The sequence below is a fragment of the Sminthopsis crassicaudata genome, chromosome 2 (genome assembly GCF_048593235.1).
Source record: "Sminthopsis crassicaudata isolate SCR6 chromosome 2, ASM4859323v1, whole genome shotgun sequence".
NCBI lineage: Eukaryota > Metazoa > Chordata > Mammalia > Dasyuromorphia > Dasyuridae > Sminthopsis > Sminthopsis crassicaudata.
This window is the reverse complement of record NC_133618.1, coordinates 51,262,149-51,285,695: the sequence shown is the minus strand read 5'-3', so window position 1 is coordinate 51,285,695 and position 23,547 is coordinate 51,262,149. Positions and strand designations below refer to the sequence as shown.

The following is a 23,547-nucleotide window of genomic DNA, read 5'->3' as shown; positions in this document are numbered from 1 at the left end:
CCCTTCAAATTCCAAGTGACAACTGAGTTGCAGAAGGTAAATTTCCACCCCAATGAAATCTTAGGACTAGAGCCTTCTCTCCAGTATTATGCTTTCCACCTGAGCAAATCATTTAATCACACTGGACCTAAGTTTCTTCCTCTACAAAATAATTGCTATTTATAACTATTATAAGTATATTAAAATAGGTGTCTGAATCTTTAAATCAACAATTCTCTGATTTTCTCCTTTTAGTTGTAGATCAAGGATCCCCAAATCAGGACACCCCAGATTTCTAGTAGAATTAAGCGTGTGGGTGAATGAGGTATATATGCAAAGAGAGGAATGGCTTAGTTTACAACACCTGGATTTGAGACAATTGGCAGCTCTGAGTTAGCAAGGGTGGAATCTTTGATCTCCAGCTGTTGATGGTTAAATATCGGGAGCTGGGCTGTAAGCAAAGAATTGTGGTGATTATCCAGACAATCCCCAATCCAATTAAGATCGCTTCTTTATCAAATAGGTGCTTCATTCTGGGGTCTCAGAAGATGAAGGACATTTCAGGAAAAAAAAAAAAGAAATGGGAAAGGGTGAGAGAGAGTAAGCAGGAGAGCCATTTGTGGAAAGAAATACAAACATCTTAGCCACAAATACAAGCTTATTTAAAGAAAAGAGAAAAGATAAACAGGAGACCCAATACTCCTTCTTTCCGTCTTGCCAAATCCTCTAAAGGGAGAAACAGATTGCTTGTGGTTTTCTTTGACCAGGCAAAAAGAGGGTTAAGTGTGTGTGAAAGAGGCGGAGAGGGGAACCCCAGCCTGGAACTTGAGACTTTCCAGCTGAGAAGAAACGATTCAGAAAGAGATGCAGACGTAATCATACAACACTGCAATCAACTTTTCTGTGTCCAAAGGAAGTCAGGAAAAACACATAAATAATTGTCCAGCCACATTTCCCATAGTACAAGACATATAGCCATATTGCCACCACTTCCTAGAGGGTAAGTGTGCAAACCTTACTGTCTAAAGAAAATGCTTGCAGATGATTGCCATTCTTTGACCTGGCTGCCTGAGGACGGCAGACAACTGTGATCTGAGGGGACAGGGCAGCGTGCGGTATTGATGTAGAGAAGGCAGAGTACCCAGCCATCTGATGGATATGAGTTGGGAGCATTCTCGAGGCAAGCCGGTATTTTGTTTGCTTGTTGAAAATGCGGGAAACTGACTGGAATGCCAAAAACTCAGAACTCATTTGGTTGGAATGCAGATCTGTCTGTGATATTAATCTGAAACCATGAGGGGCTTCTTGAAGTAATGGGCTCTCTAAGGTAAAAGACCTTATTGTTTCCTTTTTCACGAACTCTAGGTAAAAGATTTTCTGAGGGTCCTTATATTGAGAAATTAAAATATGGAAGAAGCTACCAGCAGCTGTCTTATTTGTTGTGCCTTTTGCTTAGTTAGGACTTCTCAGATAAAATAATCGCGGAAGGCTTGTATTCTCAACATCTACATGGATTTGGGAGGGAAGCCGAATATGTATGGGATCATATGTGATTGAACGCGCTCCTTTGTGCGCTGTTGACAAAGCATTTATTATGATGATGCAAAAACTTGAATTGATTGGTTGGAGCGTGTTTCAACAAAGATTTCATCCTGTTATTTATTCAAAGTGTCTGCTTTCCATTACCAAGTCAGGAGATAGACTCATGTGACAGATTTCTAACATAAATTTCCCTTCTTGAAACCCTGAGTGAAAGACATCTTCGCTATATTAGAAGTCCAAAAAATTCCATTTAGGAGGGTGGACTTATTTGTAAGCATATTTTTAAAAGTTTAATTTCACCTACCGGGAGGATGGATGCCCCCCTAATTTATAGTGGCAGTCAATTTTAAAGGAGAAATTAAGAGGAGGAATGGACGGATCACACCAGAAGAATAGGATGATTTCTGCTGTGGCCAAGGGAGGCAGGGGGATTGGTTTTCAGACCTGAGTTTCTCCCCACACGGACCTCTGTGTCACGGTACTCTCCGTGCAGTAACTCGGTATGATGTTTAGAAATGTTGGTGAGTTTTTCACATGTGTTGGCAATTTCTCATGCCTTCCAGCATCCCAAACTGTAGCAGGGGAGTGGGTGTAGGTGGCTTTGGGGTTGTGAAAATAATTGGCAAGATTCCTTCCTCTTGGAGTCATTGCTTCAAGAATGCAACGCTTTCTGACCTTTGGTAGGCTACTGGTCCGGCCTCTCTCCATCGGTGGCCAGTACTTCCAGCTGTTAGAGCAGAAGGCACCGCTCCCTTCCATATAGCCCCTCACCTCATCATAGCCCCCGTCCAATGCCAGATTGAAAGAAAATTTCTTCCAGACGTGATGTGTAGCTTAAGCAATAAAGTATGAGCATTGATAGCTCCTGGTCATTTGAGCCCGAGCCGTGTGTCGCTCCTTTCATATGGTCTTTATTCTTCCAGACTATGGGCTTGCCAGGGGTTCTAATCTGTTGGCAGTCGTCATAACCCATGGCCTTGATTTCATCAGTTCCATCATATGTGGAATTTTAAAGGTCCATACCGTAGTGCTTTTCCCTGCCTTCTCACTGACGGAAGGCGGGCTTCTTCCCAGAATCCTGAAAGGAAAAAACAGGACCATGATTCTCAGACTCAGCTCTTTGAGTGCGTTAGTGCCCTACTGGGTGATTAAGATTCCAACACCACTTGTGTGTCTTTACGACTTTGAGCGTGAAAAGTCTTCTCATTCATAAGTTCCTTGCAAAGACTTTTCAACACACGGAAGGTTCTTGTCTTCTGATTCCAGATTAGATGCTTTCTAAGGTCTCTTTTCTGCTTCAGAATTTGAGTTATCTTTTTAAACTTGGCCTTTAATTTGACATCCTTATTTTGATTATTAATTTGGGATGATTTTTCTTCTTTCTCTTTTTTACTTTCCTTTTTCATTTTCTTTCACACATTCCCCTTTTCTTTTGTTATTCCTTTTCTTTTACTCATTCCCTTCCTTTTCCTTTTCATTCTTTTTTTTCTCTCCCTTCCTTTCCCCTTTTTCTTCTTTCTCTTTCTTCTTTCTTCCTCTCCTTCTTTCCTTCTATTGAATGAATATCTTTGTATTTGGGGATGAGAATTGCATGACCCTTGTTTTTTCTTTGTAAAAGTTTATGTCATAAACTCTGCGTGTGTCCTGTCTGACTGTAAGTACTACCTCTGGCAAATGAGCAAAGCTCTCAGACTGGAATCTTCTTCTCTCACTCCTGAGATCACTAGCCTCTCCCTTTCCTATAATTTGTCGCACAATCTCCTCTAACTAATATTGGAATTTAAAACTCACCTCATCTGTGGCCATGACAGGAATTTTGTAAAACTTACCCTTTTCAGCTCCAGGACCCACTCAGGTTGCTTAATGGCTGGCTTCCATCTTCAAAGATCTTCCTTGCATAAAGGCACATACAGAACATGTTCTTACTTTAACTTGTTGCTTAGGGTTGTATCTTTCTCTTTAAACACTTTTGATTTTCCAAAATTATTCCAACATCACCCTTACTGCAGGGTGTCTAAATTAGTGGCAGAAATTATTCCCAATGATAAATAAACTATGGAACTTGCACTCAGTACAAATCCAACTCTATTTTTAAAATTTATTACAAAAACTTGATTAGATTTTTGAAGAATAGAGGCAACCTGCATGCCTTCGATTGATAAGATGTCTTCAATTCAACCATCTAAAACACCGATCAGTTTGACCATTGATTTATTTAGACCAAACTCTCTATTTTTCTTTTTTTTTTAATGAAAGATAAGATCTCCCTACTCCTTTAAAGAGTCAGGAAACAAGTGAATTAGAAAGTGAAACTAGAGCAACAGAAGAGTCAATCTTATTATTGCTCACTCCACCAAGACTTTTATTTACTCTGATATTATTTAACCAATAAACATTTATTAATCATTTAGTGTCTTAGATGCTTTGGATAAAGAGACAAAAACAAAACAGCTCCTGCCCTCAAGGAGGTTAGATTCTGCAGAAGGGATGCAGCATGCATACACAGGAAATACATAAAATGTATGCAAAATAAATACAAAATAATTTTTGAGGGGAAGCTGGGGGCAGGAGATCAAGAGAGACTTCATGTAGGAGGCATGTGGAAAGTGAGAAGATTTTAGGAAGAGGAAGTATTCCCTGTACTCTCACCCCAATTTGAGTACAGATCTCCAGCTGTCCAGCACAGCCTTCTCTCTCAGGCTGATAATAATGACTACTCCTGATAGATCTCATCCCTGGAGATACTTCAATACATTGCTTCAAATACACCTGTAATACTCAGTTAGTCGTGCAGCTGAAGGAACAGCAGAGAGACAAAGGGGAGGAATGGGATAAATTGAAGTAGGAAAAGACCACAGTATGGGACTCATTTTCTTGGAAGATAGATGAGAAGATAGAGGAATTATACAACAGCAGTGTTAAAATAAATGTATGCTGTCCAAAGGAGAGATTTCAAAGGAAAATGCTAATTTGCATTGCAAAGCCTTTTTTATAGTTTGTAGAAGTGACTAGATACCTTAAGGATTAAATATGGCACCTGGAATCAGAAAGACCAAGATTTAGATACTTACTGGTTGTGTGACCCTGGGCAAGCTCCAAGACAGGATAGGGCCTGGAGTCAGGAAGATTCCTCTTCAGATTCCAATCTGCTCTTGGACACTTATGGGATGTGTGACTCTGAACTAATCACTTAACCCCATTTCTTTCAGTTTTCTCACCTGTAAAATGAGCTAGGGAAAGAAGTTGAAAACCACTTCAGTATCTTTGCCAAGAAAACCCCAAATGGGGTCCCAGGGCCAGACATGACTAAAAAAAGGACTAAACAATCACATCTTTCACTTCCCTCATTTGGAGAAAAGGGAGTATAACAGCCCAGGGCTGTTGTGAAGATAAAAGGAATTCATATTTGGGAAGTACTTCACCGATTTTAAAATGCTACATGAATGCTAGCAGTTATTATTATTAGCCTCACGTGTATAAGTATAGAAGTAGGGGGCAGGAGACTCGACAGAGAATCACAGTACTGTGTGTTTTAGTTAGCATTTGGGGCTCCCATATTACTACTACAGTATTTCTTGTACTTTATCATTATTTCAAAGGACAAAAATCGGGTTAGGCTAAGACTGAATCATTTGCTCACTTGTGACTAAAAGTCACAGAATAACTTTGCTATCAACAGTTAGTCTGGGACAAAAGCTGCAGAGCAGGATTATGGGATTTAGAACCGGAATGGGTCTAACCCTGGGATCCAAGAACGTGTGTGTGTGTGTGTGTGTGTGTGTATTTTAAATTTTTTGATGACTGTCAATATACTCACTTTCCTTTGTAATCCTATGTATTTTGCTAATGCATGTAAAATATTTTGAGAAGAGGTCATAAGTGTCTTTTTTCTTTTCTTTTCTTTCTCTTCTCTTCTCTTCTCTTCTCTTCTCTTCTCTTCTCTTCTCTTCTTTTCTTTTTTTTTCTTTTTTTCTGAGGCAATTGGGATTAAGCGACTTGCCCAAGGTCACACAGCTAAAGTGTATTAAGTGTCTGAGACCAGATTTGAACTCGGGTCTTCCTGACTTTAGGGCTGGTGCTCTATCCTAGCTGCCCTGGGGATCACACATTTCACCAGATTACCATAATAGCCCAGGACACATAAATGAACCCCCATTCTAGAGTAGTCCAACCTGGGAGGGAGGGAAACTGAGGTCCAAAGAGTTCTCTCATGACTTGTCCATCCAGTTCTCTTGATTCCAAATCCCATAGGCTTTCCATTACAAAATACTGTGTCTAATTGATGCCATTCTTTTAAAGTGACATTTACTTTCTAATACATTCCCTTGATTCCAAATTTGTTGTTGTTCATCCTTTGTTCTTGAATTGCCCAAGTGACATCAGTAGGGTGAGAGCTTGACTTGTGAGTGAATTAGATTTAATCAAGGAAGAGCTTTGCAAAATCATCAGCCTTAATCTCTCCTCCAGAGTCATGGCAGTCCAGTTGTCAAGACATAGGTCAGGAGGACGGAGAGGGCCCCCTGAAGAGAATGAAAGGGAGATGGTGGATATTGCTGTTGCTATGGCTATTGTTTCCCAGACAGGGAGGAGGAGCTTAGCTTTGTTCTCAAGGCCAGATAACAACATCCTCCTAAGGTGATCTTTGCTTAAAATCTGCCAGTGTCTGAATCAGAAGATAAAACTGGTTGCTATTACACAACTTAGTCACAAAGGGTAAAAGGAAAGATGGAGTTTGTGTAATAAAAGAAATTTTCATGGGACATTATGTAATTATAATGACTAAACTTGGTACCCAGGAATACCTTGAGAAAAATATACCTCCTTTCCTTGTTTTTTTTGTTTTGTTTTGTTTTGTTTTGTTTTTAGAAGTGAAGGGACTGGGAACAAGTAATACGGCATGTACTATCAGACTTAGGTCAGGATTGGTTTAGTCTTGCTAAATGTCTTTTTTTTCTCTTTTTACATTTTTGTGATAAGGTATAGAACAAATTTCTTTGGTGTAGCAATTTCCTTGCAAAAGGGGAGGAAATGTTTTCCCCCCTCCTTCAATTTGTAGCATCCCAGAACCCACCAGAATTTTAGGTTAGAAGAGAAATATGTTAGAAAATTAAGACCATGTGAAAATAAAAGATATCAATAAAATATGATTTTAAATTCTTTTTGCGTTTTGTTTTAACATTTTTTATTTTCCCCAGTTACATGCAAAACAATATTTAAGATTTGTTTTTAGAATTTCGAGTTCCAGATTCCTCCCCTTTCCATGAGAAGGCAGGCCCATATGAAGTCGTGCAAAATATTTCCACAAAAGTCAATATTGCAAAAGAAAACAGAACTCCCTTCCCTCCAAGAAACCCCTTAAGAACAAAAAGAAACTAAAAAAAGTAAGCTTCAGTCTGTATTCAGATACACTCAGTCCTTTTTCTATCTGGATAGCATTTTTCATCATAAGTCCTTAAGAGAAATCTTGGATCATTGCTGGAATAGTAAAGTTATTCACAGCTGATGGTCCCACAACTTTGCTATTACTAGTAATTATTGCACAGTACATTTCACTTTGCTTGAGCTCATGGAGGACTTTCTAGGTTTTTCTGATAGTATCCTATTCATCATTTTTCATAGGATAATAATATTCCTTCATAATCACATACCACAGTTTATTCAGTCATTCCCCAATTGGGTATCCCCTCATTGTCCAAATAATAAGACTTTTTTTAAAGAGTATTTTTATTCAGAGGAAGTATAAGAAATGAATAAAAAAAAAAAGAAAAATATTTTTTACTCTTTTGTAGTCAGGAAGTGGAAGCATATTAAGCACCTACTATGTGCCAGCCTCTGTAGTAAGTGTTGGGAACAAAATCCAAGCAGAAAGAAACACAGTCTCTTCCTTTAATGGGAAGGTTGTTCTAATGGAGGAAATCAATACTTTTCACTTCCATGGAGGAAATGAAAAGGGATATGGGGAAGAGAAGACATTGGGAATGATTTAGCCAGCAGAGGAAAGAAAATACAGCTTTCTTGGGCATTTTCCTGGAAAGACCCAAACAGAGGAAGGCTCAAGGCCATTATGCGCTTCCAGTCTGAGATATTCAGAGATGCAATACTCTAGCTTTTTACCACTTTTACTATTCAAGAAACTTTTCTGGGGCATCTAGAGGGTAGCATCTAGATAGAGTACAGTACTGAAATCAGGAGGACCTGAGTTCAAATGTGACCTCAGACTTTTAACACTTACTAACTCATTTTACCCCAATTGTTTCAGGGAAAAAAAGAAACTGCTAAAGTTCTTCATAGGAAAGGATGAAATTCTTGTTTGTTTATCCTTCAGGGAGTAGGGTAGAAAACGAGCGTGGCCAAACTATGTGTCGGCAAATGGATTCATGTAAAGCTTTATTATCTATTCAGGGGATGTCTTCTTTGGCTAATTGCTTGTAGCTATCATTGTCTGAATAGCCAATTATTAATAAATTCATACGCTGCTGTGTGACCTGAAGGGACTGTGGGCATCCATTTACATTTTCTTTGTCTCAATTCTCTTATCTCTAAAATATCTTTACCTGTTCCATCTTTGTTACCATACTGCAAGGCTAAAATAAATGTGAACTCATTTTGGAAAGGGAAAATCATGGAAATATCTGGTACTAAGACATGGTAGAAAGAGAGCCAACCTCAAGGCCAAGGAATTCTGGGATCATGTCCTTCTGAAACATACTGACTCGGTTGCTCTGGTAGCAAATCTCTGTCTTGTTTCTCCCTGCCATCTGGTCTCCTTGATGAGCTCTGGAATGGCCCAAACTAGTGTTGGGGCTAATGGGCAAATGCAAAATTTGCCCTCTCTTTACCCTCTCTTTTAGTCTGCAGCATCACAGAACCCACTGATGATATCAGGCAGTAAAGCCTGCCATTACTGAGCATGCCTTAGTCTCTTGCCTTTGCCCTCTGCCATGGTTGGGGACAGCCAGAAGCTTTCTGGGCTGCTTGATCATTCACTTGGGTTGGATGGAATGTGAACTACAAATACTTCCATCTATCAAGATAGAAGACCAGCAGCTACCTTCTCTGCCTCTGCATTCTCCAAACTCTCAGAATTGTCATTTAATCTACTGATGGAGCTTAAAGACCACTGGGTCTTGCTCCCTGTATCATTCTTCCTTAGAACATCAAGGACTCCATCTGACTTGCAGCTGAACTTATCCTCTTCCCCAGTTGGAGGGTGAACTCCTTGAGAGACTGCCTAACCTTTTCTATTTGTATCCTCAGAACTTAGCTTGGCACATATTGGATCAATAGTCAGTGCTTTTCACTCATCCATTAATTCATCCGTTCATTTATCTCACAAAACTCTAAACAACTCAGTAAGATTTTAAGTTACAGAGAAGGTACTTACCTACATTGATAAAGGGAATTTCTTCCTTCCTGAGAGTTCCTCATATCAATGAAATCACAAATCCTCACCCCATCCCTTTTCCTGTCTCTATCTGGGAGTAATTAATGTCCTCTACTTATTTTTAACTTTTACAATATTAAAAAAAATCCCAAATGATGCTGAGCAACTTAAAAAACAAAACAAAATGAGACAACCTAATGGAGAGAATTACCCAATCTGTTTAATAAATAGAAGCAAATCTTTGGTTGCATAAAAAAGGTCACAGACATGCAATAGAGAAAAGGAGTAGAATGTATGAGCAAGTTTAACTTTGTACTTCCCGACTATAAAGTGGCCCAATAAACAAGACTTATGTTTTATTGACTTGAATCATTGTTTATCCATGAAAGTGGGCCAGGAAAGTGATGTTATTAGGACATACATATTTAATTCAAAACCTGTCATAAAGCCAAGAACTCTAAAAGGGGAGGAAAACTTTTACCTGGCCTTTCCACTTCTTGAGGGAGACTATATGTATGAGGCATGAACAGTGCCCAAAATATGGCTTTGATCAACCAAGACAAGAATGGATCAGCAGGCATTTTGAAGAGGGGAAATGAATCATTACCTAATGCTGGCAGGCTAGAGAGGATCTTTTCCACTGGAGAGCAAGAGTGATACATTAAGGAAGATATAGCCATAGTGACTGGGGAACACCACCAAAGGAATTCTGCCAATCCCCCCATTTATCCTTATCTGACCTAGGTTTGATCATTGGATTCATAATCCCCTTGTTCTATTTTTTTCTGGAATGGTCTATTTGAAAATAGATCTACCTCTTTTTGCCTACCTCAGCACAAAACTGTACAACTCTTAACAGCTGTGGTCCATCAGGAATTGGTCAAATGTCCAGAAAGAGCTAATCCTTCCTCTGGGAGAGGCTTTGGTGAATATATTAAACCTGGGGACACAATCAAATTATTCTGTGCCTCCTTGGAATTGGAAATGGACAGAAATAATTGTGAGCTTCTTGAAGGCAGAAGGGTTGTTTTGTTTCAGAGGGGGGTCTCTTCTTTATTTTATTATTTTAATTAGCACAGTACCTAGTTCACAGTAAGCACTTAATGTTTATTACCTCTGTTTCACCAAAAATTACATAGAAGCCTGCTATATAAATAGCAGAAAGTAGATATTTCCCAATGGGATGTACACTGATGTTGCTGTTGTTTAATTGTTTCAGTTGTGGCCAACTCTTCACAATCTCATTTGGGGTTTTCTTGGCAAAGATGCTTTCTATTTCCTTTTCTAGCACATTTCACAAATGAGGAAACTGAGGCAAACAGGGTTAAGTGACTTGCCCAGAATCATACCGCTAGGAAGATGAGGCTTCCTGACCCCAGGCTTGCCTGACACTCTATCCACCGTGCTACCTATTTGCCCCATTGGGGTCTGGCCATTGACTGAATAGCCAAGATATTAACAGCAAGAAGAAATAAAAATATTTCTTTACTCAGAACTTGGATGTGAGGGAAGAAGCATGCTGGTCTTTAGAAAACTACTACCATTTTTTTTTAAGTTGGAAAGAAGGCTACACAATTGAAGTTGAATTAAACAAAGACCAAAAAGGACTGATTATCTTAGGAAAGAATTCTTAAGGTCCACCTCTCTGTGCTTTCTGAAATTCTTAGCATAGTGTTAGGATTGGGATAGGGACTTGTGATTTCATTGGAATATTGCTAGATTGGGAAACTTTCTCCATTAGGGCAGGTCATCCCTCTCTGCAGTTTAGTCTTACAGCATAGGGCATTGAAAGTCTAAGTAATCTGTTTAGTTGTATATACGGAGGCAAGGCATAGTTCTTGATTTTGAGGCTGGCTCTGAACAGAGGAATCAAATTCATGTCGAGTTTCCAGAGTACAGCAAAACCAGATTAAAATGCAATTGGGAAATGTTTAACAAAATAAATAAAAATACAGTAAAACACAGTTAATGTTAATTTGTGGTTTTCTAAGTCAACATGCAGCCCACAGGAATCCTATTTAAGTTTGACATCACTGCATCAGAGCATAGAAATAGTCCAGTGAAATAATCATTTGGACATCAATAAAGCAAGTCATTACTTGAAGCACATTGGAAAACTCCTTCTAAGATTATTTCCTGTAAATGGCTACAAGAATATTTGAAGTTTCAGTTAGAAATTATTTCTTTAACTGTCCCATTGGTCAATATATCTACTCCTCTTTGAATGAGAATTTCCATGGGAAAGAAAACATATTATTATAAGTCACAAACATCTTAGTATAAAATTGATTGATTCATATAACTCATGCCACAGAGATTAAGGAAGGCCTGAATTGTAGGGATATATTTACAGAGATAAGATCTGAGATCTGATCCACCTCATCTAGTGGGAGACATTAATATCCACCTTTGGGCAACATAGGAATACGGATGGCACTGGATGCTTCGTTCTCTTTCCACCAAGGGGAAGTGGTATATTTATTACACTTCAGATATGAAGTTTTTGTGAGTGAGTGTGTGTATTTCAACACTCTTAAGAATATTCAGAATAAATTCCAATTACCCTAGTTGCTCTGGATAGAAAGGCATCCCTCTCCCTACTAAGAGGGTGATAACTTATTTTTCTGCCAGCTTAGCACCCTTCACCAAACACCCGTTATACAGAACACAACTACAGATAATTGGCAAACATATGTTCTGTAAATAGAATGAGGAAATTACATAGACTTAGGTAAAGGATAGAATAGATAAGTTGGAACTAAGATAAAATCCCAGTTCAGGAAGAAAGATAATTATCTTACCAAGGAAGTCTACTCTTAGAAAATACTGTGGTTATGGACCCTGGGAATCAAGAGTCATGTTGAGGAAATTGGCTTTCTTTATCTGTTGTTCTAGGGAATTTTGAACTATTTCAAGTGTATACTTTTCTTTAAACCTTTTCATTTTAATTCTACTTCTCTCTCTCCTTCTCTAAAGTCTCTACTAATTTGAATTCATGTCTTCCCCCACAGAGACTCATAGGGTTCTCAGACAATTAGCAGTCACATTTTTCTGCATGTATGCAGAATCAGAGTTGTCCAGTGGGCAGCTAGCTGCCCGTTATGTACCTGAGTGAGGGTGTGATGTAAGTTTGTCTTTAAATCACTTAACTTCAAGGGACTTTATGATACGAATCCAATGCATTCTAACTCTCTGGCTTCCGATTCTCTTGCCCTATTGGATTGACTCTATTTTATGGGTGGCTCAGAAATGGTTCTTTCCCATCTGTCTGGACTTGTTATCACTTTGGTATCCCTGATTGACACAGATATCCAAATTACCCTTAATCTTGTCAACTAGAAGAGTAGGTCTGTGGCACTTGCCTTCATGGACTATGTGCTTTCTGAATTCTCCCTGTGTTAGTACAAATTAGTTTGCCCAGAAGGCAAATTAAACTCTCCTTGGGATTTGTCCCTGGAAAAATTGCCTACAAGATGTCACTGGGGATTTGTACCCAAAGCACACATTCCCTGAGGACCTTCCCTAAATTACCCACATAAACATTTAGCCTAATTCATTCTTTCTCAGCTTCTCCAAAGTGACATGACTCTAATCTCCCTCTTGCACTCTTATTTCTCTTATTTTCCCCTCATTTCTCTGCATACACTCAACTGCTCTTTACACTCTCATGATCTCCCAAAGTTAGTTTGATAGCCACGCTTGTTACCAAAGTCAGGACAGCCTCTTGAGCTTTTATTGGTCTGACCAGCCACAGTTAGACAGGTAACCTTGACAACGTGCCTTATGATGTCATTTTGGTCCTCTTTGGCCACAAAGAACAACAACCAACTAGCCAGAGTGTTAAACCTGAAAACCAGGAAGACCTGAGTTCAAAATTTGCCTCGGATATTTATTAACCTTGTAACTCTTGACTGTCTCATTTTCTTCTAAAATGGGGACGATAATAACACCTTTCTCTCAGAATTGTTCTGAGGATAAAATGAGATAAGATTTTAGGTGCTCTGTAAAATTTCAAGTGCTAAATAAATGCTACCTATCAAAATTAATAATTATTCATTCATTATTAATTTATTATTAATTTAGAAACACTGTAGTCTCTTCAAAGTCTATCACCGACAGGTAGATGGAGGACTATATAGAGCATCAGCCCTAAAGTCAGGAGAACCTGAGTTCAAATCTGGTCTCAGACACTTAACACTTCCTAGCTGTGTGACCCTGGGCAAGTCACTTACCCCCAATTGCCTCACTCCCCCCAAAAAAAAAATAAAAAAAATCAAAGTCTATTACCTTAGAAATAATTTTGCCCAACCCTCTCATTTTATTTTATTTTTAAAGGATTCTCTCTCTCCTTTTTTTCTTTCCTTTTGGTTGGGGTTGAGTGATTTGCCCTAGGGTCACATAGCTAGGAAGCTTTAAGTGTCTGAGACCATATTTGAACTCAAATCCTCCTGACTCCAGGGCTAGTGCTTTATCCACTAAGCCATCCAGCTGCCTCATTTTAGAACATGATTTAGAACATGTCTGTAACCACCATAACTTCATACCAAATGATATTATTTTTATAATACTACCTCATCATCTTAGTTTTTCTTATCCCTTTTATTGCATTATATATGTTAATGGTTGGAGGAAAGGTGGAAATGACCTCTAGGACATTATTACAATAATCTGAATTTATGGCTATCAATGTGTCAATGCTTCTGTTATTTTTGTTCCAACTTCCTCATTGCTAAGAAGAAGAAACTGAGTGCGACTCAAAAGTACAATGTCATGTGCAAGGTCACACAGCAACTTAGAGGCAGAATCCAGTCCTCCCAAGTAATAGGCTATCAATCACAGAATCATAAATTTAATTCTAAAAGGATTCTTCCTGGCCAACTGGTCCAGCTGCCTTATTTTGCATCTGAGTAAATTGAGGCAGAAATGAGTTAAATAACTTACCAGAGTAAGATAGTAGGACGTATTGGAAGAAGGATTTCTGAACTCTAAGTCCAGTACTCTAGCTATAACATTGCACAGTCTCTTTCCAATGTAACATGGCTCTCTTCTAGAAGATGGGTAAAATTTTCAGGGGAAAAAAGGGGGTGTTGGAGACAGTTAGGCATTCTGGCTTGGTTGAAAGGCAAGGAGAGGGAGGGTCATTGAAAGGAAGTAGAAGGGAGAAACAAGACTTGAAGAGCTTGGAAGAAAACCTTCTCTTCTTGGGCTGGATGTGGTGGCAATAACTATTCTTTTTTACTTATTCCTTTGTGTGCTTAAGGTTGGAACATTTTTCTCCAAGTGCAAAATGGGCATATTGCCTTAAAGGCTCAGTTGGCATAGAAACCATTGAGTCTGTGCCTGAAATTGTTTCTCCAAAGGAAAAATTGGAATGGAGAGTTGACGTCTCATTTCTAGACCAAAGCATTGATTCACTTAGTATTGTAGATGTGTTGAGGGGTGGATTGGAGAGAGAGAACCTTTCACTTTGAGTGGAGAAAAGGTTCCTGGAAATTAGTATAATCAGATTTTACTGAGATACAAAACAAGTGAAAGCAAGAAAAACCTAATTGGAAGGTGTGTGGGTAGGAAAGGTTGTTAGAAAGGAAAAAGGGCTCCTCAGCTTTTCTGTCCTTTGCGTTACTCCTTTTCAAAGAGGCCCCTGTGAGATCAGCTGGGTTGTGTAGGTGCCAGACTTCTATTATTTGCCCAGGTGTGGCCCAAATGAACTTGACAGACATGGAACATATGTCAGAACTTAGCACCTAAGTCTGGTGTTTGCAGCTTGTCCTAACATACAAGTTATTTCACTGAGGCCCATTTCATTAGCTGGAATACTAGATAAATAAAAAAGGAATGACTAGAGAGACCAAAATTGGAAGGAATAAAAAAAGGCATTGGGATGGTTTAATACGGAGATTCTACCCCACCTTTCCATTTTTGATTCCGGGAGCACTTTGCCTCCTCTGAATGTTTGTATATGACATGAGTCTACATGATAACAACTTTACCAATAGATGTATGGAGTAAGAAAACTGGGTGCAAACTGGGAAAATCATTCCCATTCTCTAGGCTTCTTTTTTCTCATCTGTGAAATGGGGATGAGGGTTGGAGTAAGTGGTTTCTGGTATTCTCTTCAGCTATATATTTATGCTCCTTTATGATTTCCAATAAAAAATTTCTTGGAAATACTTCTACAAATTATTAAGTATTAAAGTAAATATTAAGTATTAAATTTCTAGAATTTAATACTGGAGGGGAACTTAGGGAACATCTAATTCAATTGTCCATTTTATTAATTAGGAAACTGAGATATTAAATGATTTGCTCAAGATTTTTTGGTTATAATACCAAATTCAGATTCAAGTTCAGGTACTCTACAACTTATACCATTCTATCTTCATATTCTATTTCTTGGTATCTAAGAACTTAACATAATAAATGGTATACAGTAAGTGCATCATAAGTGCTTATTGATAGGTTGGTTGATTGGCTTCAGGTATTATTTATTCTAAATTCCTTATGGGACAGGGTCGTAAGTTTAAATTTGGGAGGGACCTTAGACACCACTGGGTCGAACAATATCATTTTGGAATTAGAAAACGGAGGCAAAGAGAAATGAAGAGATTTGCCCAGAGTTACAAAAACACTAAGCATCAAAGGTGGGAATGGAGCCCAGGGCTTCCTATTGACTACATCATTATTCTGCCTCTCAAATATTTATGTTGCCTCGGCCTAGAGTTGTACAGAAGTTAATTGATTGGAAGGCTTAACACTAGAACACCGAGATGAGGACACCAAAGCAAGGCCCAAAGAAGGCAGTTGAGTTCAGCTCCAATCTGCATCTTCTGCATCTCAGTCCATAGTTCTTTCCATTAACCATTCGGCTTTCCTAGGACAGAGGAGCTTCTGTGGCATGAGAGCAGATAGAGAAAAGGAGATTAGTTTTATGCAGTATTGTTCAATTCCAGGAGAAGTATAATGAGGGAATTAGTCATATAGCAGCATAAGAACATTAGGTGTTTACTGGGAGAAGAGAAAAAAATAAAAAATAATAATAAATGCTCATTTAACATTTACTCTGTCCTAGGTACTTTCTGAGCCTTTATAGTTATCATCTCCTTTGATTCTCACAATAACCCTGGGAAGTAGGTGCTCTGAATATCCTTATTTTACAGATGGGGAAACTGAGGCAAGCAGATTAAGTCACTCACTCAGGATCGCATAGCTAGTAAGTGTCTGAAACTGAATGTGAATCCAGGTCTCCCTAACTCCAAGCCTGGTGCTCTCTCCCTTGTGTCATCTATATTGTGTGTATGTATACAGAGGATTAAGGCTCAAGGTATGAGTGGAATGGCACTGATGTGATCATTACCATGAGTGAGAGTGGAATGTAATGGAGTATTGGCATGAAGGTAAGAGAACCAGGTTGTCCATGTCTCTAGTACTTACTAGCTAGGTGGCCTTTTGGCTAAGTCACTTTCCCAAGGTTTACTTTTTTTCATCTATGAAAATGGAACAAAGTTAAGTATAATTCTGATTGGAAAATGGGAAAGAAAAAAAAAGAATGTTTAATGAACTGAAAGACTTTCAGATATTTGTGACAAAAACAGCAGAACTAGAGGGAAAATGTGACATACAATATCCGGAAGAAATATAAAGTAAACAATAAAGACCAATTCTAAGGAACTCAAAAAGGTTGAACCAGTTACCTCTTCTAAATGAAAATATTATCAGTTTTTTTATGACTGTTATTTTTATTTGGGAGTTTGAAAGAAAAGCTTGCACTGAGCTGAATATGATGGGATGGTTCATATATATGCACATTGCATGCACATATCTACATACATGCACCTATATGTTCATAGATATGAGGATGCATACACATGTATGTTTATGTGCATGTGTGTACAGACATATATGTACAAACTGTGTAGGAAAAGGCAAAAAAAGAGCACGTATTTTATACAAAAGAGCCTAAAAAGGAAATATAGATACAAAAGAAGCTAGTAGTGGGGGTGACGAGTAGTACTGAAACTTTACTGTCATCAGAAACAACATGTATGTAGAAGGGTATAAAAGTCTTCTAAATGCAAAAGAAATAAAAGGGCAAAGGGATAAGTTTGGTGGAGAGCATAAGTGATGAAATAAGAAGGCAAGGAAACAAGTAGAAGTAAAGTAGGAGGAGTGAGGAAGGAAAGGAATAGGGTGAGAGAGATAATGAGGAAAATAGGAAGGAGAGAAATAAATAACAAGTAATTAGAGCTTGGAATGTGAATTAGATGAATTCACCCATAAAATGGAAACAGATAATAGATCAAAAATTTGAACTCATTTATATGTTGTTTCAGGAAATGTTATGAAAATGTGAGATACCACACAAGCATGAAATAAAGATCAGGAGTACAATTTATTATGTAAAAAAAAAAAAAAAAAAAAAAAAAAGCAGAGGTAGTAATCATGATCTCAGACAAAGTTAAAGCTAAAGATTTAATCAAAAGAGATAAATAGGAAAACTACAGTTTATGTCAGCCACATTAATCAATATTGTTTTAGACTGTTTAAAATAACTAGACAGTCTAAGGCTAAAATATTGCTGTGCTGTAGGAAATGACATGCTGGTGGGTTTAGAAAAATATGGAAAGACTTGGACGGGTGAAGGAAGATATTATCCACCTTCAGAGAAACAGATGACAAGTGGAAATAAGCAGACTATGGTCTTATATACATGTGCATGAATGTAAACATATATGTGTGTTTGATTAGAAATATCTACATTTATATATTTATGTATATATATGTGTGTATGTATATATGTATGTAAAAGTATATTTATTTATGCATAAATATAAAGATATATTTATATCTTTAATGTAAACATACTTTTACATACATATAAATATAAAAAAGATGAATATAAATATCCATTCTTAATTGTAGCCTGGGTGGGGGCAGGAGGAAGAGGAAAAAAAATAAAGTAAAAAGTTCACAGCAGAGAACAAAAGAAAACCTTTAAGGAAAACAAAAGATGGACAGTTCTGAATATAAGCCTTAGATTTTATTATACAGGCTTTCTTGAAATGGAAACGTATTGCTTTATATTTTGAATCTCTTCATACACATGGCAATGATTTTTTTTCTTTTCTTATTTTGTATTTAAGTTCAAAATATTTTTAAATGGAGTTAATATTTGTATTATCTGTCTAATAACTGTTTTCAAATTAAGAGCTTTGAAAACCTTAAGGTGCTATCAAAATCTTATTATTATTATTTTTATCAGTCCTGGGAAACCTCCCTGGGAAAAGACATTCCTAGAAGATGAATAAAAAGTGCCATCCCACAATGCTTTGGGGTCACTGAAAATGGAGGGTAGAATTTTGGATATGGAAAACCAAAAGGTTGATATCTTGCTTCACTCTCCCTGACTTCCCCCTCCTGAACTCAGGAACTAGGTAAGAGTCATTTATGTGTCTAGAACTGCCACTGGGGGTTATCTTTAGTGATTTGTGGCAGTTCTAAGTAACCACTGAAGATGGAATGAAAATGAATTTTATCAGCTTGTAAAAATGTCACCAGACCTTCCCATAAGTATCTATTCCTATTGAAAGGAAGATGCCCTGGAGATTTGGGGAGACATGACTAGTCTTTAAAGCTAGGTCTGACCTCATATGGGGGAATAAATTGGATTTTTATGAAAATTCCTCAGTTTCTCTTCTAGGCATGGATCCACAGTGAATTTCAGGGGTGATTGATTCATGGGGCTATAAATAAGAATCTGACTAAACTTGAGTGTGAGGGAAACTTGAGTATCTAACTCCTTCCCCTTGCCCACTAAAACTCACAAGATAGGAAGTTGTCAACCTTAGCTTCTAGCTTCTCCTGGACCAGACCTAGATGATGGGTAGGACAAAATAACAGGATTGTGATATTGGAAAATGTTCTTTAGGAAGCTATGAAACTGGCTCAAATTTGTGATATGTCTCAGACCTTAAAGTAGTCAAATATGAATTTGTTATCTCAGAATGACAGGACCACATGCTTTAGTAGGAATACAACATAGAGTATGTAGTGGCAAGAAACAGGAATTCCTAATTAGAGCTTTGGATCTCAGCTCTGTGATTTACCTTTTATCTGACCTTAAGCAAAGCATTCCCTTTCATTTTTCTTAACTGTAAAATGAAGAACTGGAACAGGGGGTCTTAATCTTTTTGTGTGTGGTGGAACTTTTTTGGCAGCTCGGTAAAGTTTATGGATTCCTTCCCAGAATAATGGGTTTAATGACAAAATAAAATACATAGGATGACAAATGAAAACAAGGATGAATGAAAAAGATGTAATTTTTCCCCATCCAAATTCATTCATCCTTTGAAATCTATCTGTGGACCCAAGGGAACTGTGGACTCAGGTAAAAAACCAGAAGGATCTTTAAATGACAAACCCTATGTTCATATAACCTACACTTTAAAAAAATTATTTAACAGAATTTTATTTTTCCACTTTTCACATAAAAACAATTTTATTTTTAAAATAATAGCTTTTTATTTTTCAATTTACATGAAAGGATAATTTTTGACATTTCACCCTTGCAAAGCCTTGTGTTCCAAGCTTTTCTCCCTCTTCTTTTCACCTTTCTCCTCCCCTAGACAGTAAGTAATCCAGTATAAGTTAAAAAAGGTGCAATTCTGCTAAACACAGTTCTACATTTATCATGCTGCAAAAGAAAAAATTAGCTCAAAAAGGAAAAAAATGAGAAAGAAAAAAAAAAACCCAATAACAACCAAAAAAGTGAAAATACTTTGTTGTGATCCACATTCAGTTCTAATAATCCTATTTCTGTATATAGATAGCTTTCTCCATTATAGGTCTATTAGGATTATCCTGAATCACCTCATTGTTGAAAAGAGACAAATCCATGACAGTTGATCATCATATAATCTTGTTGCTGTGTACAATGTTCTCATGGTTCTGCTCATTTCACTTAGCATCAGTTCATGTATATCTCCTCAGCCCTTTCTGAAATCATCCTGGTGATTGTTTCTTACAGAACAATAATATTCCATTACATTCATATACTGTAACTTATTCAACCACTCCTCAGTTTCTAGTTTTTTGCCACTATAAAAAGTACTGCTACAAACATTTTTGAACATGTATGTCCTTTTCCCTTTTTTTTGTGATCTCTTTGGGATACAGACCCAATAGAGATACTACTGAGTCAAAGGATATGCACAGTTTGATAGCCTTTGGGGCATAGTTCCAAATTGCTCTCCAGAATGGGTAGATCAGTCCACAACTCTACCAACAATGTATTAGTTTCCCACTTCTCCCACTCCCCTCTAGCATTTATTATGATTTTTTCCTGTCATCTTAGCCAATCTAAAGGTGTGAAGTGACACCTCAGAGTCTTAATTTGCATTTCTTTCATCAATAATGATTTAGAGCATTATAAAAATGATTTTCAACATTCATTTTTCAAAGATTTTGAGTTTCAGATTTTTCTCCCTCCCTCCCCTTCCCAATATGGCAAGCAATCTGATATAGGTTATAAATGTGTGATCATGTAAAACATATTTCTATTTTAATCATATTGTTAAAGAAGAAATGGAACAAAAGGAAAAAAAAAACCATGAAAAAAACTCTCACAAAAAAGTGAAAACCATATGCTTTGATCTGTATCCAGACACAATCAGTTCTTTTTCTGTATGTGTAACCTACTAACCAAAGGATTCACATGTACATTGACAGAAACAGCTCATGTCAATATAAAAATTGTTTCTCATCATATCTTGGTGAAGAGGTTTGGTGCTGTCAGTGTCCCTTATATTATATAACTTCTTTAGAAAAACTCTGGTCCATTATCTGGTTGTTTCTTTATCTTGGTTATTCCCCAGATAAGGATTTGACCAAGCAGAGAATGAGATCTTCAATAGACTTTTATTTAGGCCACTTGTTGCATTGTATTTAAAGAACTATACAGTGCTTTCAGGGATTCTAATTTATTCTCTGCTATTATTTCCTATCCTTTGAAGCAATTAATGTTACCAAAGAAACAAAGTTATGGATAGCCCAAAGGGCAAAAGAAAAAGACTTGAGAACAGGAAAGATGGCATTAGCCTAAATGACCTTAAAAATATTTTCAGGAAACTAAGGAAGAAAAGGTTTGAATGACTTGCACTAAACCACACAGTTAGAAGGTTTCTGAGATTAGATTTGAATTCACTTCTTCTTGATTCTAAATACAGCGCTCTATCATTATACCATCTATATGCGTTTAAAATATATTTTGGCAGGTTTTGTTTTCACTTGTGTCTAATTTTTTATGACCCCATTGGGGTTTTCTTGGCAGAGATATTGGATCTTCCTGACTTCAGGTCATACTCTATCCTTTGCACTTTAAAGGTGCCTCAAAAGATATTCTATTGCTTTTAATCATACCATTGGTCCCTTATTTAATGGCAGCCTGATTTTCTTCATGTTTGACTCAAAAGCTAATCATGAAACATTAAAGTTGCTTACATTATGGGATAATGAATTGCCAACTCCAGAGAAAAGCACTGGAAAACAGAGAACTACCCCCTTGTGTTATATATCAATTTTAAAAATAAAATTGATTGTTTTGTGGATAGAGCAATGGATTTACATCTCCAAAAGCACAACTTACTGATTTTTAAGAGGCATAAGGCAGTTTCATTTGTTCTAAGTTGAGGATAGCCCCTGTTGTCTAAGATCATCATCAGTTTTAAAATGTACCTTTCAACCTAATTTTTTTTTCTTCCCTCCTCATTTCGTCCCTTTTGCTTTCTTCTTGGATGTTTTTGAGACAATTACTTAAGACAACAATAGGACACTTTGAGACTGGGGTGCAGATTTGAGGTTGATTTTGTTGCATGTCTATCTTTATTAAATAATGCTTGGATTGAAATGCTATGCATGTGCACGTCTGGGAATTAAAATAACATATTAGATCCAACTTCCAACAAACTAGAGCATTAAAAAATCCCAGCAACACAACAATGTGTTTTTTTTTAAATCAAAACAAAGATTCATTCTATCTCTACTGATACTTCTTTTAAAGAAAAATGAATAATTAGGTTCTGAACTTGTGCTTGAACCAAAAAATGAGCACATTTCAAAAACTTTCCATAATAGTGATTGGTGTTATACCACATAGCAAGAAACATTTAATTTTTTTTGAAAAAAAACCACTTTGATTCTTAAACTTTGAGGTCAGAATGATTGGGTTCTATCTTTTGAATTTGTATCTGTCTGTTGAAAGGGAGCAGCCTGATTGCTTTATAGGGCCAACTTTCCTTTTTATAAAACATGATCGATGCCCTTTGTTCATATCTGCAAATGCCTTCTTCTTTTTCTCCCCCATCTTCCTCTCCCTAGAATTAAATCCTCCTTCATAACTGAACACCCAGACAAAACCAGGCAGTGATTGGTCTGAAAAAAATGTCTTAATTGTCTCCTGCTGCTTTGTTTAAAGTGGAGAGGTATGATTTATTATCTGTTTTCCTTCAGGAACATTATTGGTTTTTCACTTCCTAAGACTTCACTTGTTTTTTAGTGATTTTCTCATCTACATTGTGAATGTTATTATTCTGATTCTGCCTATTTCATTCTGCATCACTTCATGTAAAGGACTGAAACTCTGAATAGGTACACTTGAATAAGACAACCAAGCATTTAAGGCTAATTACCTATTGGACAATAAGCATTAACTGTGAGAAGAGAAATTCCAAATAAATAGAATTATTGTCCTTATAATTCTCTTAGGAGGGATTAGGGGATGGAGAGTCACTTTGGAGGTAGAGGAAGAGGAGGGAGGTTGTGGAGAGCTTGTGGCAGTCTTGTCCATCTCCTTCACTTCTCCCCCTAAAGAGCAAGGACTTTTGCTTATCCTGACTCCGGCTGATTCTGGGGCCTCCAGGGGGCTAACCTGGATTTCACAACTTTATGCAAAATTTCCCATTTCTTTGCAAATATCATATTCACTATTTTAATTTCACAACTATATTCTATCTATTCATTGTCATGCAGGTTGTCCATCCATTTCCCCATTGATGGAAACTTCATTTCCAGTTCTTTGCTACTACAAAGAGTGCTACTATGAATATTCTGTTATATATATAGTAGTGTCGTTTCTGTCTTTACATCCTACAAATAAAGACTGAGTTGTAAGGATGCCAGATCAAAGAATGTGAATAGCTTAATAATTTTCCTTTATAATTCTAAACTGGTATCCAGAGCACCAATCTTTCCCTGTTGATTGAGATCTGTATTTGTATCTTATCTTTTCAATAGATCTTCAAATTTGATGAACTTAAGATTTTCCTATCTAAATGTTTTATGTCCCTTTCTATTTTGTATGTGTTTGAATTTGATATGTTCACAAGTTATTACCATCAACAAACTTGACTAGTATTCCAAAATACAAAGCTGAGAACTGAAGCCAGCAAAGATTAGTAGTCACAGTATGGGCTTTATTTTATTTCCAGAAGATATGAAAATTACTTCCTCATTTTGATGATCACAGAACAGTATGCTCGCTAGTGATATTTGTAACCCACACATAGCAAACAATAGTGGACTTTGCACCTCCCTTTTTGGTGACTGTATAGGAGTAAACTGGACTGGTTGTGCACAGGGATTGGATGAAT

At 37.2% G+C, this 23,547-nt stretch overlaps 1 protein-coding gene across 1 annotated transcript in view; it reads left to right on the top strand.

Annotated features, from left to right (window-relative positions):
- The first annotated feature begins 518 nt into the window (after positions 1-518).
- ZNF469 (zinc finger protein 469) overlaps positions 519-23,547 on the top strand; it is a 687,769-nt gene continuing 664,740 nt past the window's right edge. Inside the window, exon 1 of the mRNA XM_074286232.1 lies at positions 519-979. The gene's annotated coding sequence lies outside the window, so the exon portion shown is untranslated. The remainder of the gene's footprint in view (positions 980-23,547) is intronic.